We start from the raw sequence: 16800 nt of genomic DNA on the forward strand, positions 1-16800 counted from the left end.
CGAGGTACACTTTCATCAATCATATGTGAACTAGGACCAAAAACAACTCAAGTTTTTTCATTGTGTAAACTAATGGCATCCTCCTCTCCATCAACACTTGAGTATTGAATCCATTTAGAGACTTGATTTTTATAACCTGGATTTTTGGAGAGTTCGGATAATAGAATCATAATTTTAACTCTTTCTAACTCTTTTTCAACTTTAGAAACAATTGGAACAAATTTCTCGGCAGTATGTTGTTCTTGTAACTGATTTGTGGTTGAACAAATGATGTTTGTTTCTTAGTTTCATTTATTTGAGGTTTTTCGAAGGTAAATTTTTTGACAGGTCTAACAAGTCCTTGTCTTAGTCTTAAGTCATACATTCTATTTAGTTTAGCAATGAGGAATTCATAAAAATCTTGATATTTGGAAATTTGGGAGTTTTCTTGATTTTGAATTAGGTATTGATCTTGAATGATTGGAACAATATCATTTTGAGATGATGGATGTTCAAAATAATTGATATCATTTATATGAATAGGTACAATTTCTTCAGGGTCCTAATCATCAATCATTAAGGGAGGTTGAATTTGTTGATTGTATTTGCTCGTTGTAAAATTTGAGGTTGAAAAGGTATTCTATATTGAACTTGTAGTCTATCTGCAACTTGTTGGGTTACTCTAGGTTGATCTTCCATTCTTGAGATTTTGTTAAATATATTTCTTAGTAGAGAGGTTATTTAATCAATTTTATGTTCTTCATCTTTAGTTTTTTATGATGAGGTACTTTCCTCTCTATCTTTTATTTTCTTTTTGACATTTTCTGCATTTTCTTTTAATTTACTAGCTGTTGACCTATTAACTTCGACTTAATTGCATTATTTTGTATGTCTGCTAAATTTTTTTTATTTTCTCTCTATGAATTACAACAAAATCATCTTCAGATGCTTTGGAAAACCTGACTTTAGCTGCAATAACTTGAGGTTTACAATTTGGAGACATCTTGTTATAGATTTTATTGAATCTCTTAATGAAATCAACAACAAATTCACCATGATTTCTTCTCAAATCTTTGAATTCTATTAAATAGTAAACAAGATCCTTTTTATTTCCCCAATGATTCTTGAAATTGTTGATTAGTTAAGCCCATGAATTAATAGAATATTCTTGCAATTGTCTAAACCATATCCTAATATTTCCTCTTGCAATTGTCTAAACCATATCCTAATATTTCCTTCTAATTATTGAACAAAATGTCTTGTATAAACATCTTCATGCTCAATATTCTTGTTTTTAGCAAAATCGATAAATTCAGCCAAGTGGTCTTCAACAAATGACCCTATTTCTCCATTAAATATAGTTAAATGTTTCAAATACCCATTAGGAAGAGCATCAAGTTAGGTTTTCGGTGGAGGAATTAATGTTGCATATAGTGTTGCCACTGTTATAGGCCATTTTGTCAAATGTGATCAGTGAGCCTCCTAATGGGATCAATCAACATCATATTCCCCCTTGTCACCATCTTGCACAAAGCCCTAAGCATGTACCTTTCATTTCCCAAAATTTCAACCCTAAATTGTATCATCTGAGCCAGTTTGAGGACCAATGCTCCCTTTAAGCCTATTGGGGTGTGTTCACTAGTAGGTTTCCCCACTATGGCCTATGCTGGTCACCAACAGGTTGCTGCCATATTCACCTATGTTGGTTCTAAAAATTCGGGAGAATGATCGGGATTATGGAAGCTTCCCCTTCTAGGAGTATTCAAAAGTTGTTTTAATTACTTACCTTGCATAAAACATTTGGATCATATCCTTCCCTACTTTGGAGTTTTCACCACTTATCCTTTGATCCTATCCCTCCATCAAAGGTGGATTTCTTACCCTATATTGGTAATTGGATGAGAACTCCCAACTTACCCTACTTCTCTATATATTTCCAGCCTTCTACGTGGTTGGGGGTTGGATTTTGGAGAGTGATGTTTCTCTTCTGTTGTTGTAGTGAGTGGTCATCATCTCAAGCATTTAGGGTGATTGGAGGTGCATATTGTGATAAGGGAAGGACAAGTCAACAAATTGGAGGAGCTCTTCTACAAGATCAACTTCTACTTATGGTTGTAATCTCCTTCCATTTATATAAATACAAAGAATTAATTGTTTTCTTATATGTGATGTTGTTCTTTCACTTATTTCAATACCATGTTGATCTATTGAATGAAGTACTTAGATGATATTGCATAGATCACATAGTTTCTTGGTTTGTGTTATCTGACCATGTAGGTTATAATTTTTGCATTCAGAGCTGGAATTGGAACTTCCAAGTTAAAGAAGGAGTGAAGTGTGTGGAGGATTCCAGGTAGGCCTCGCTTCATTATCTATTTAATTTAAGGAAAAACATTGAGTTCCTTGTCTCTCTATTGTTCTAAGTTAGCCACCAACCTAGGGGAGATAATTTTGTCTGCAATCATAAATCATGTATAACAACCACAATTTCTTGAAAGATGACCATTTGATGTTGTAATGGAATTGTCTTTTTTCGACAAACAACTTTACTAGAAGATGGTTGTGATGAAAGTTTAGGTTTTTGGAAAAATTGAGGATTAATAACCAATTTTTTAACTTTAGGTAAAAGCTTTTTAGGATCTTCAAAATCAAGAGGATTAGTATAAATACTAAGCTCCTATTCAGGTTTAGCAGAAGTAGTGGGATAACTATGTACAATAGAATATTTAAAATCAAATTGTTTAAATTCAAAAAGAGAAATTTTAGGATCTTCTTCACTGTTAGAAAGTTCCAAATGAGAATAAGGAAGTTAAAAGGCCTCAAGTTGATGAACAAACAATAAAATTCGAAGATCTACTCCTCTAAAAAGCAATTCTAAAATTTTTGGAGGAAGATATGATAATTCAGCAGGTATTGGAGTAGACTGAAAAGGGTCAAATTGTGAGGGTAATTCATAGAGAACAGAGGCAGGAGTAGCAAGACAGGCTTCTAACCTACATCTAATAGAAGCAATTTTCACTAGTCTCTCTAGATCAGACTGAGATGTGGTATGCTTGCGTGAAGCCAAATTTAATATGTGAAGTCGCCAGGTGAAGGATTTTAGCCTACTGACCTCTTATTCACCATTAAGAGGCAAGTTTGATCATCGTACCAAGGAAACAAACTTGAATCTCCATTCCTCAGAAACACCACCAATCTGATGTTGTATCTTTGTAGATAGTTCTAGGCTGGGGAACTGTGCCAAAGAATTTAAGTAAGGTTTTGATTTAAATGGATGAAAACTACATTAAACCTTTAAATAGATGTAATTTATAAGTATTTCTGAGAAAACTAAAGGGTTGATTTCATTCCGAACATAATTAATATTTAAATTGATTTGAAAATAAGAACTAAAGAAGGTATATAATTATTAAACATTCATATTGAACATCTAATTTATCATATACAGTAGATGCATGTAGAAGTTTTCTACAACCAAACAATACATATCCAAGAGATGACATAAGGAAACAATTAAACGATTTAGGGGAATTAAATATAGACTGTTCAGTCAATTAATCTCTTTTAATAATTATAACTTTCCAAGGGCTTTTAGGGAGAATAATATTCAACCTTGCCTTGCCAAAATTCTATGTTACCTTGAAAATGTGCAGAAATAAATATGAAAAACATAACTGATAACAAGGAAAACTTCACATATACACACAATTGCTCAGAATGAATCTAGAATCCTTCAATTATATTTAGAAATAGCTTTGAACATTACAATCATGTCATTGGTTCATTACAAGGGTTCAACCCTCACTTCTTCGAATAACCAAATACATATAAAATCTAATTCCAAAATATTTTAGATCTAGAAATAAAATTTATAAGAAAATGAGATAATATATGAAACTATTTTAGATTTACAAAAATAAAACTAGAAAGTAGTTATTATAAATGGATTCAAATATTCAAAAAATTATTTAAGTGTGTTGTTTGATTACTGTTGCCTTTAACTAGATTTTATGCTTTCTTCTCCTTCTTTTCATCTTACTGCTCCTTCTTTTCCTATCACTGGTCACTGAATTCCTTGCATTCTATTTTACTCGATGCATTCAAGTAACTTATCAAATATTTTATCATCTGGGATAGAAAATTTTGTTACTTTCCTATATGCCTCATCGACTTCTGTGCATTTTTCAAAAGTTGGCCTAGTCATCAACAAATGGTTAATTTCAAGTTGAATGAAAAGATCATACTCTAGGATTTCTAGGAATGCTTTACCACTGATTATTCCTTTTATTTTGGTTCTATTTGTTGCTATCTGGTGCAAGTTGTACTGATAATCTTCTAGTGGAATGAATTGGCCACTAGAATGTCGAAGAACTAGAATTCATTTTTGATGTAGAATATTTAATTTTCTGTGAAACTTTTTAATATGTTCTTCCAATTTTTGACACTTATTATCTAACTGTAACATAAATTTTATTTTTGTCAAAATTCTTCTTACCTCTAGGACAGTATCTATTCTATCCTCAAATCTGAATTCTTCTAGTTCTTCTTTTGTTTTAGAATTGAGTACTTTGGTTATTTTATTAGCTTCTCTTGGCATGTGCTCCAAATCTTTGTTGATTCCCATGATGACTTCTTTTGATCTTTGCACTAACTCCTCCTATTGAAAAATCATTTGAATAGATGTCTAAACTTTATTCGTGGTAGAATTTATATCAATCCATATCTTCTCCTTTTCCTTGGCTAGTGTCTATGCAATCAATGATTCATTCAAATATTTCTCTATTTTCCTCGTTAATCTGAATTTTTTTCTAAACTTCGGCCAGATATTTATTATCAGCACTTATCTTGTCATTTTGAATCTTCCCTAGTTGAGTTATTATTTTTTCAATTTCCATGTCTTTTAATGACAAGTCTCCCATAGCTTTTGAAAACTGCTCTGTTGTGGACACTACTGTTGTAGAAATTGTTGTTGTTGAAGTCACTACTATAGAAGTTGCCACTCCAGTGTTGAGTTGTAGCTCTCTTTGCTTGATTAAATTTTCCAATTATTCTTCTATATTTTGTATTTGTATGTTCTACTCGATAATCATTCGAATCATATTCTCTTTCTCTTTCTCTAACTGATTTACTTCTTGAGCCTGTGGATGTTCGGTTGTTGGCAGCCTCAACTATTTCCTGAATGTTTGAATATCAACATTTTTTGTTTTGATTATTTCCTCATCTTCATTTATATATTTAGGATCTAATCCTAATTTTATAACCAAATCCTTATTTTATTGGTGTGGAGGATTAAATGTTGAAGAACGTTGGTGGGAAAATTTTAATAAGCAACAGTCATTTGTTGGTTTTGGTGGGACACATAACAATGTCCGAATATAAAATAATGTTCACGAGAGGTATGAATGGTGGGAGATATGAATGGAAGGAGAGGGTGAACATGGTAAGTGGTATTCAGTAGTGGGGTACTACAATTGATGCAGGAATGCCATGTATCACATAAATTTTATTTTTGTCAAAACTCTTCCTACCTCTAGGATAGTCTCGATTCTATCCTCAAATCCAAATCCTTCTAGTTCTTCTTTTGTTTTAGAATTGAGTACATTGGTTATTTTATTATCTTTTTTGGGCATGTGCTCCAAATCTTCATTGATTCCTGTGATGACTTGTTTTAATCTTTGCACTAACTCCTATTGTTCAAAAATTATTTGAATAGATGTCCAAACTTTATTCATGGTAGAATTTATATCAATCCATATTTTCTCTTTTTTCTTGGCTAGTGCCTATGCAATCAATGACTCATTCTAATATTTCTTTATTTGTTGGGTTAATTTTAATTTTTTTCTGAACTTCAGCCAGATATTTATTATGAGCACTTATCTTGTCATTTTGAATTTTCTCTAGTTGAGTTATGTTTTTTTCAATTTCCATATCTTTTAATGACAAGTCTCCCATAGCTTTTGACAACTGTTGTGTTGAATTTTAGCCAGTGGGCTATGTCTCTGCTCTAGACACTACTGTTGTAGAAATTGTTGTCGTTGAAGTCACTACTATAGAAGTTGCCACTCCAGTGTTGAGTTGTAGCTCTCTTTCCTTGATTAAATTTTCCAATTAATCTTTTATATTTTGTATTTGTATGTTCTGATCGACAATCATTCGAGTCATATTCTCGTTCTCTTTCTCTAACTGATTTACTTCTTGAGCCTGTGGATGTTCAGTTGTTGGCAGCCTCAACTATTTCCTCAATGCTTGAATATCAACATTTTTTCTTTTGATTATTTCCTCAGCCCCCTTTATATCTTTAGGATCTAATCCTAATTTTATAACGAAAACCTAATTTTATTGGCGTGGAGGATTAAATGTTGAAGAATGTTGGTGGGAAAATTTTAATAGGCAACAGTCATTTGTTGGTTTTGGTGGGAGGCATAAAAATGGCCAAATATAGTAGAATGTTCGCGGGAGGTATGAATGGCGGGAGATATGATTCTATTAATGGTAGGAGAGGGTGAACATGGTAAGTCGTATTCGGTAGTGGGGTACCGCAATTGATGCGGGAATGCTATGTATCCAACAGTGGGATCAGTAAAACCATTTTGCACACCCTCCCCTCCATTATTGTTCAGGAATACGGGGGATCCTATTATTGATTGGGGGTCGTTTATCTGGGCGGGCCCGATCACATCCGTAAAAAATCAAACATCCTTTAAATTTTATTCGACAAACTCATCAAATAAATTAATTACATCAAAAGAATCCTTTTAAAATGCTGAGGATTATCGAAAATAAAATAATAAAAACATGAGGTGGCATTTAAATGTGCGCACTATTAATCGAATATATTTTATTCTTTTATTTTATTTTATCCCTTTTGTATTCTTTTTTTTCGTTTGACTATTTTTTTTACTTTCTTTTCCTTTCATTCTTTTATTTTCTTTTCATTTCTTTTCTTTTTCTCTTTTTCTTATTTTTATTTATTTTTTTTCTTTTTCTCTATATTTTATATTTTTCTTTTATTTTTTGAAATTGCAAGAAAAATATAAAAATATTGTAGGAGTAAAAATAAGTTACAACACCAAGTATGCACACTTTTGTGCATTATCTCACCCTTTTAAATCGAGTATAGTTGCTACTGCATTTATGGAAACAATTCAAAAGCAACAACGAAACCCAAATATTATTGTAAGTGACAAAGATCATATTTTCACAAGAAATTTTTAGACGGAATTATTTTCTTGTCTTAGTACTCAATTAACTCATAACTCATCTTATCATCCTCAATTTGACAGAAAAACATAAATAGTGAAGAAATGTTTGGAAGGATATCTTCATTTCTTTGTATCTGATGAAAAAACACAATGGGATAAGTGGTTACCTTCGGTTGAATGGTGTTATAACACTTCCTTCCATACTGTAGCAAAAATGACCCCATTTTTGGAGCTTTATGGGTATCATCCACTATCCATCACATCATCTTTAAGGGAAAATGCTAAGGTTCAAGCAATGGAAGACCACATCATGCATAAAAAAAAAGTTCTCCAACTCTTAAAGTATAGCCCCACTTTGGCGAAGAATCCAATGAGACAACAAGCAAACCAATATCGTAGTGGAAGAAGTTTTTACATAGGTGACTGATATTTTTACGGATACAACCATACAAACAAATGTCCCTCAAACAAGATAAGATGAATAATAAATTATTAGCCCAGTACTATGGTCCTTACAAGGTGTTGCAAAATATTGGTACTCTGGCATACAAATTGGAGTTTCCTGCATCTTCCCAAGTACACCCAATTTTCGAATGTTTCATGCTTAAACAAGGTTATTGGTGACAAGATCCCAATTTAAACAATATTACCAGAACTTGAAGAAGAAGGAAAAATCATATTGGAGCCTAATGCATTCAAGTAAACAAGAACTTTACAACTATGGAATCGATCCATTTCAAAGTATCACATTAAGTAGAAGAACTTACACGCTGAATATTCCACATGCGAGGATGAGAATTTTATACAAAAGAATCTAAAACTGCTGAAGCATTGAGGATAACACTATTTTTGAAGGAGAGGGTTATATTAGGTCCATATAATACTATTGTAGCCTCCTTATTGTTACTGTTAGTGTAGCCCCCTATTATTATTATTGTGCCCTTACATTATTATTTTTATGTAGGCTCTGATTATAACGTAACCCCTTATACTCCTATATATAGAAAGGAGGTATTTTCATTTGTATCATCCAAGAATTGTTCATTTATATGATGTAAAGCAATTTTACCCCTCAAAGAGGATAATTTTCAAGTCGTTGATCTATCCTTTCTTTTGTTTTGTGATTTGGATGCATAACAATCTTCATAAAGATTATTCTTAACTAAATTCATGAATTTCATCATTTGTTATTGCGAACGCACTAAATAAAAAAATTATTTCCATCCGTCATCAAAATTTCTAATATTTGGTATAAATTATCAATGATTTTTCACTTCACTACATTAAGCAAATTTACAACCTTGTTATATGTTTGCGGTGTTGTAGCAATAGAACTTGACAATGAAGGTTACCGTATTTCCAATGGAGTCATTTACAAAGGAACGATATTTAGAAAGTATTCCAGTTCTTTTAATCTACTTTTGAGTATGATATTTTCTGCAGTCACTTTGGTAACAAACTGATCAACTACATCAATGGTATATTAATGCAATGCAATAAGCCTCTTTAGGTCAATTCCATATAAATCAATATCCACTTGTTCTTCACGAATAACCTTTTTATTTTCAACTTTTACCTTTTCAACTATCAATAGTTTGGTGGCTTTTTCATATTCTACCTTTTGGAATTTCATATGACACTCATCAAAAATAATGTCCTCTTCTGCAGTTTGCTCGATTATCTTATGATTCTCTACTAAACAAGCAGTAACCTAGTGAGGTGGTACACTGCTATCATTTTTCACGTTTATAGCCTATTGAATGCTTCTCTATTTACAACGCTTTTGGAATTAGTTTTTTGAAATTGATGCATTTCGTATTGAAAATATTTGTGAGTATTCTCTTCCTCATCTCGATGACATAATAGCTCACCAAGAACAAGTTTTCCACTAGCAGGATTTTATCTCTTTCCTAGACTCGAGGATGAGGTTGCACCAATCATTGGTGCGAAAGATGGACATTGTTGTGTAAGATTCAAGGATTTTTCCCTCTATCTGGCTTCCCTGTTAATGTTGGTATCTTGAGCTACTATTTGAGCATCCATTGCCGACATTCGATATTTGATTCTCCGCAAATTTTATAAATTATGTGGTGTAAACATATTTTGAAATAATCAAATATTTAGACACATTATTTACTTGTACATTATGAGATGAAAAAATTTCATTGGTTCTTTTTTAGGATGCAATTTAGGTTATTAGGGTTGTTCACACCTAATCCGAAGGCGGTTGCGTAAACTGGAACGTGAACAGTCATCAAGAAGATGAACTGTTCCGTCCCCTTTGTGTATATAAACAATTGTTCTCTAATGAAATAATATCTCAGTTTTCTTCTGTTCATTGTGGAGTTACCCTGGTCTGACATGGTATCAGAGCCAGGTCCCAGAAATAGTTGTAACTCCTGATGTCCTGCGAGCTGCTCAGTCCTGAGCGCTACTCTGTGCATTGCCTAAACGTTTGCCTGGCCAACGCATCTGCCTGAAACGTTTTCCTGACACTACTCTGCCTCTGTCGCTGCCCAGAGATGCATGTAACGTTCTCCCACCGTCTTCCACCGTCCAACGCCTCTACCCAGCTGCGTAGATATCATAATATCTGCATGCTTCTCTCTGCTTCCATTTTTTGCCCAGTTTGACTCACTGGTTTCCGTCTGCCATGTGCTTGAGCAGATTTCCTTTGAACGACTGATCATGGTATCTTCGACGCGGAATCGGTTCAGAAGCTGCTCGCTTTCTCTTCAATTTGTTGTACACTTGGTGAGCAATGGCTACTCTTTTGTTATCTAGTAATTTGGGGCATTCCTTCATAGAATGAGCATATGAATCGCAATTGAAACATCTCGAGGATTCCACTTGCGGATATGTCATGCTGGTCCAGTCATTTTCTGAGTAATATGCCGAGCCCAAAGCAAATGCATACGCACGATCATAAAGTGGACTATTAATGTGCTGAGTAATATGCCGAACCCGGACAACCTGCTTCCATTGGAGGGCTTGAGCAAGGCGTGAATGGGAAGTTAAGTACAGCAATTGCAGACATTTTGGAGTCACGCTGATTCGTATTGCAAGGCTTGTGAAATGAATAGAAGTGGCATTCGTAGATGTTTTCGAAAGGCTCAGTAGTAAATGTCTTATTAGATAGCCAATTTAAAAATATGGCGACATGAGAGCATTGTAATTTATTTGAGAACAGTTCAGATTTTGTTTGTCATCACTCACGACCGCAAGGATATGAGTGTGAATGTCCGAATGGTAATGCTGTGAGTCAAGTATTGCACAGTCAATATAAACAGTCTTTCAAAGCAGTCAAAGTATTGTGCAAAGCATTCATAGTATTGCGTTGTTTTTCATCAATCAAAGTGTTTGGTATTGCACGATTTTATGTGAATGGTATATTGAAGTGATATATTTCAATGAGATACTAATGCTTCTGTCAAACATTAGAAGGATTTGTAAGAAAATATAGTGCATAAGGCTGTAAGGAAGTTTTTTTTTATCAAGCAGAAGTTATTTTTTACAGAATGCATTCAATCATTTCTATGGTAGGAATAGTTCTCACTAGCAAGGAGAACTATTCTGAATGGTCTCGGATGGTAAAACACACCCTCATCTACAATGAGTTGTGGAAAGGAGTGTGTGTCGGAGAAGAAGACAAAGACCCTGTGCAGCCTACATCAGATAAAGAACTTGTCATTTGGGAAAACAAGAACAGCAAAGCCTATGCATTGATCACAGCATCTGTAAATGAAGAAGTAAGTCGTCATATTTCATCCTATTCCACTGCCTTTGAAGCTTTACAAAAGCTGAAAGAACTCTATGATTCACATTCTGCACTTGAAGTTGTTCAGCTCATGATTAAACTCTTCACTCTTGAACTGAAAAATAATGATCCTCTTGCTCTTGCATCTGAAATAAAGTCTATAATGCATGATATTAAATCCACTAAGGTTGAGCTGGATATCTCTCTTATTGCCTTTCTCAAAGCACTCTATCCTACCTACTCCAATTATCTTGAGTCTTTACAAGCAAATGGAAATCTTAAAGACATAACCTTTGAGTCTCTTGTGAAAAAGTTTGCTGAAAGAGAGAAAGCCTTTGGAAGGAAAACAATCCTTGAATCTTTTGAAGAGACTGTTTGTCTTGCTCATAAAGAAAAGCATCCTGCTCAAGATTCTACAAGAGGAAGAGGTGGACGAAGAGGAAGAGGAAGATACTTCAGAGGAAGGGGGGGTAGACATTCTCAAGGAGAAAAGGTAGATCTGCATTGCATTCGCTGCAAACGAAATGGATCACATGATGCCTCTACATGCAAGCTACCATGGGACAAAATTGAGCAGAGAAGAAATCAGCGGAAAGGTAAAACTGATGACACAGACAAAGGTAAAGCACCTGAATCCGCTCACTATATTGAGGCACAATGTAACATTGGAGTAAATGAAGATTTGTTTAATGCTTCACTTGCTTCTTCGAAAAATGACTGGTTTCTTGATTTAGGAGCAACCTGTCATATGACTCATAGGAAAGATTTTTTTGAGGATTTCACTGATAATGTTGATGGAGCAGTATACTTTGCAGATCAGTCAAAAATCAAGCCATCAGGGCTTGGCACAATCAGGCTTAAACTACCTGGTCTTCCAGACTTTCTTCTGGATCATGTTCTATATCTCCCACAGCTCAAGAGAAACTTGCTGTCCTTGGTCCACATCCGCCAGCAAGGTCACTCCATTCATATGTTTGATGGAAAGCTTGAGGTAAGAAAGGCATCTGACCACTCACTTGTCATGAGGGGTATAGAAGAAGAAAGACTTCTTAAACTGCAAGGAACCTCTGCTCATGCACAACATTTCTCATATATTTCTCATCATGAAGAAGGTACACTTCCATCAAGTTTATTATGGCATGCTAGATTTGGACATTTAAACTATGATAGTCTCCGCTTGTTGAAGAAAAATGGTGTTGCTGGTTTGCCTACAATTCCTAGAAAACATAAGCAATGTGATGCTTGCATTCTAGGAAAGCATAGCAAACAGTCTTTTCATGATTCACATTCAAGAGCACATAGGAAGCTTGAACTCATTCATTCAGATTTATGTGGTCCAATGCCTGTTCCTTCTGCAAATGGAAATAAATATATCATGACATTTGTTGATGATTACACCAGAATGTGTTGGGTTTATTTATTGAAGAACAAATCTGATGCTTTTCAAACATTCAAGAATTTTCATAAGTGGATTGAAAATGATGCACAATCTCATATTGGGTCTATTCGCACTGATAATGGAAAAGAATATACATCAAATGAATTTGAACACTATCTTCGCCAACATGGGATTAAACATCAAACAACTGTGCCTTATAATCCTCAACAGAATGGTGTAGTTGAAAGAATGAACAAAACAATTTTGAATATGGTACGATCCATGCTTTTCTTCAAAAATGTAAAGACAATGTTTTGGGCTGATGCTGTTCTATGTGCTGCATATATAAAGAATAGATGTCCATCTAGTGCTATAAGAAACAAGACTCCTTATGAATTGTGGTATGGACATGTTCCTTCGGTAAAACATCTCAAGATCTTTGGTTCCACCTGTTATGCTTTAATACCAAAGGTACATAGAAACAAACTTGGTGCTAGAAGTCATAAGTGTATCTTCCTGGGGTATTCAAACACATCTAAAGCATACCGCCTCTATGATGAAGTAAATAAAAAGTTTGTTTTATCTAGAGATGTCATTTTTCTTGAATCATCCAAATTTGACAGTGTTGTTGAGCGGCAACTTGATCGCTTGGATAAATTCACAAAACCGAAATCATTTCAAGAGTTTGATAATCAGATTCCACATCTTGAAGGGGGGATTCCTATACTAGATCAACATGTGGAATCTTCTTCTGAAGAACAATCTCCCCTGCATGACACTCCAACAACGGATGATGCTTTATGTGATGTAATTGATAGAATTGGGAGACTCAATCTTGATTCAGACCCAACTCAATCAACAGAGCAGCTTGGACTATCTCAGAAAGGTCCCCCAAAGTGGCTAACAAAGACACTTGAAAGTGTTCATCCTGATGAAATTGGAAAAACAGGAACCAGAAATACAAACCGACAAGATGGAGGTGATGTAGATAACTCTAATTCACCTGTTGATATGGATGTTACTTATGATTGTGAATTGAACTTGTCTACAGATTTTGAACCAAATTCCTTCAAAGAAGCTGCTTCTCATGATAAATGGAAAGAAGCGATGCAGAAGGAGTATGATGCCCTCATAAAGAATGGCACTTGGAAGCTGGTTAATCCTCCATTTGGAACCAAACCAATTGGCTGCAAGTGGGTCTACAAGAACAAGTACAAAGCTGATGGCTCACTTGACAAGCACAAAGCTAGGCTTGTGGCAAAAGGTTTTGCACAGAAAGAAGGGGTCGATTATGAGGAAACTTTTTCCCCCACAACAAAATGGGCCACCATCCGGACACTCTTTGCACTAGCTGCTCAGAACGGTTGGAAAGTCCATCAAATGGATGTAAAAACTGCATTCTTGAATGGAGATCTAAAAGAGAATGTTTTTATGTCCCAGCCTGAAGGATTTGCTGTGAAATGACATGAACACAAAGTATGCAAACTTGTGAAGTCCTTGTATGGCCTCAAACAAGCACCACGAGCCTGGTATGAAAAACTAACTGAGCATCTTCTGAAACTCAACTTCAAACATTTTGATCTTGATGATGCAACTTTATTTGTCAAGAAAGTTGGCAAAACAGTTGTATATCTTGTGGTATATGTAGATGATCTTTTAATGATAGGGAACAATGAAAGCTATATTGCATCCATAAAGAAAGAATTAGGAAAAAGTTTTGAAATGACTGATTTGGGCTATGTTCATTACTATCTTGGCATTGAAGTAACCCAACATCCAAAATCCATATTTCTTTCTCAAAAGAAATACATTGGAGATTTGTTAAACAGATTTGGCATGACAGAGTGCAATCCTCTTTCTACTCCAATGGAAAAAAACTTGAAGCTCACATCTATTGAAGGAAAGGAATTTGAGGATGCAACAAAGTATAGACAGCTTGTAGGAAGTCTCATCTACCTCACTACTACCAGACCAGACATTTCATTTGTTGTTGGAATCCTCTCCAGGTTTATGCAAAAGCCTTGTGAGGGACATTGGTCTACTGCAAAAAGAATTCTAAGGTACTTGAAGGGAACTCAAGACCTTGGAATCAAGTATACACAGGTGGACGACTTCAGCTTGATTAGATACTCTGATTCAGACTTCGATGGAGACAAAGAAACTGGGGTATCCACTTCATGATATGCTATGAGTCTTGGATCAGGAGTTGTCTCCTGGAGATCACGCAAACAATCAGTTCCAGCAGATTCCACAACAGAAGCAGAATACGTGGCAGCAGCTGAAGCAACGAAAGAAATTGTGTGGCTCAGGAAAATTCTTGAAGATTTGCAGGTAAAACAAGTACAATCAACTCCACTCATGATTGATAACACCTCTGCAATAAAGTTGGCCAAGAACCCAAAGTTTCATGATTGTACTAAGCACATCAATACTAAATATCATCTGATCCGACATCATGTTGAGGCCAAAACAATCCATCTCCGTCATTGTTCCACAAATGAGCAAATTGCAGACATCTTCACCAAAGCGCTTGGAAGAGAAAAGCTTGAAAGATTCAGAACGATGCTTGGACTCACCAACATCCCTTCAGATTAAGGGGGGGAATGTTCACACCTAATCCGAAGGCGGTTGGGTAAACTGGAACGTGAACAGTCATCAAGAAGATGAACTGCTCCGTCCCCTTTGTGTATATAAACAATTGTTCTCTAATGAAATAATATCTCAGTTTTCTTCTGTTTATTGTGGAGTTACCCTGGTCTGACAAGGGTTAAGCAAATGCAAATAGTAGAGGGAAAGGAAAAAGCAATAATAAATTGATAAAATGGAATGTATGTTGCATGTGATCGAGCTGATAAGATGTAATGACAATTACATGTGTTGAATCATTTTCTCGAGTTCCTTTGTTCATAAGGTGTGAAAAGAGTAAATAGAAATCCATAAACAATTCTTACAGTAAAATAAATACGTTGGAGAAAAAATTATGAAAGAACATGAGAAATTGACAAAATGAATTATTTAATAATGATGACTCCACCCAGATGCGAGCATAGGAAAATATTCAACAGTGCAAATGTATTTGTATCTTTTCTCTTCTGTTGGTATATTCAAATACTGTTTGGTTGATTGTATAAGTGAAAATAATTTGTTTCATTTATCTGGTACTTATTATTGTTCCCAATATCACATAATTTTGTAATTTGTTGTTGTTGTTTATTTCACCAATTGTTGTTTCTTGCATGGAAACTACTACATACGACAATGTCAATAAATAGAAATAAAAAATATCAAAGATAATGTTTACAGGAATTAATGGAAAGAATTAACAATATTCCAAAACCGTCTTTTCAACATATTGTACATTTTGCTCTCAGTTTAATATAATTGAAATACGTGTCATTACAAACATAAATTTGTGAAACGATATAAGACTGTTGTATACCTGTGTTATGTTTTGAAAGGTTTTCCAATGTATTTTTCGATTTAAATTGCTCAAAATATCAAAATAATTTCTTGGAATCACGAATTTGGGTTAAAATTTCTGCACAATATGACTGTTGTATAGGTTTTCGAAACAGCTAAATCCATATATGTAGTATAAAATCTCATTTTAAACAACATGAAATAAATTTTTTGATTATGAGAGTTAGCTTTGAAACTACCAACAATAATTGCACACAATTACAAATAAATACTATGTGAAAACATGTTCAACTATTTCTATCACAAATTGATTTAGTTACTGAGCTGGCCCCCAACACTAAATCGTTGACGACTCATTTTATTTTGATACTGAGGTATGAAAAATAGTGAATGAAACTTGATTTATGAACAGTTTAATACACAATCATTAGGGGAGTTTTGAGGTCTAAAATGGACCTACTAAGGAAATTATAAAATAATAGTGGAAATAATAAAATAAGATTAGATTACATCATCAAATTTTAGAGGGAAAAAATAAAAAACTATTTTTTCAACTCGTATTTTGAACTTATCTCCTTATGGGTTTACTCAAATTTCGAGTGGAAACACTTGTTGAATGCATAATTTGATTCCTCATCCAAGGAGTATTGATGTTTCATACGTTCGATGGACCCTGCTACTCGAAAAATGATAAATACATCAAAAACATGATTGCAATCATAATTTTTCATGTATTTATCATTTTTCATGTAGCAGGGTCCATCAAAAGTATGCCACATGGGTACTCCTTGGATGAGGAATTAAATTTTTCATCCAAAAAGTACTCCCACTCGAAATTTGAGTAAAACCTTAGGGAGATAAGTTGAAAATACAAGTTGAAAAAGTAGTTTTATTATTTTATTATTTTTTAATCTTTTCAATTTTTTACTCCAAAAATAGTGAACCATCCTCCATGGTTGACATCATCATCTTGAATCCTATTGGTTCATATAAAGTTTATTTTGGTTGTACATTTTTCTCAGGAGGCCCATTTTAGACCTCAAAATTCCCCTAATGTTTCAATA

This window comes from Pinus tabuliformis, chromosome 1_2, assembly GCF_031772625.1.
Source record: "Pinus tabuliformis cultivar Carrire ecotype Pingquan chromosome 1_2, CPIR1, whole genome shotgun sequence".
Classification (NCBI taxonomy): Eukaryota; Viridiplantae; Streptophyta; class Pinopsida; order Pinales; family Pinaceae; genus Pinus; species Pinus tabuliformis.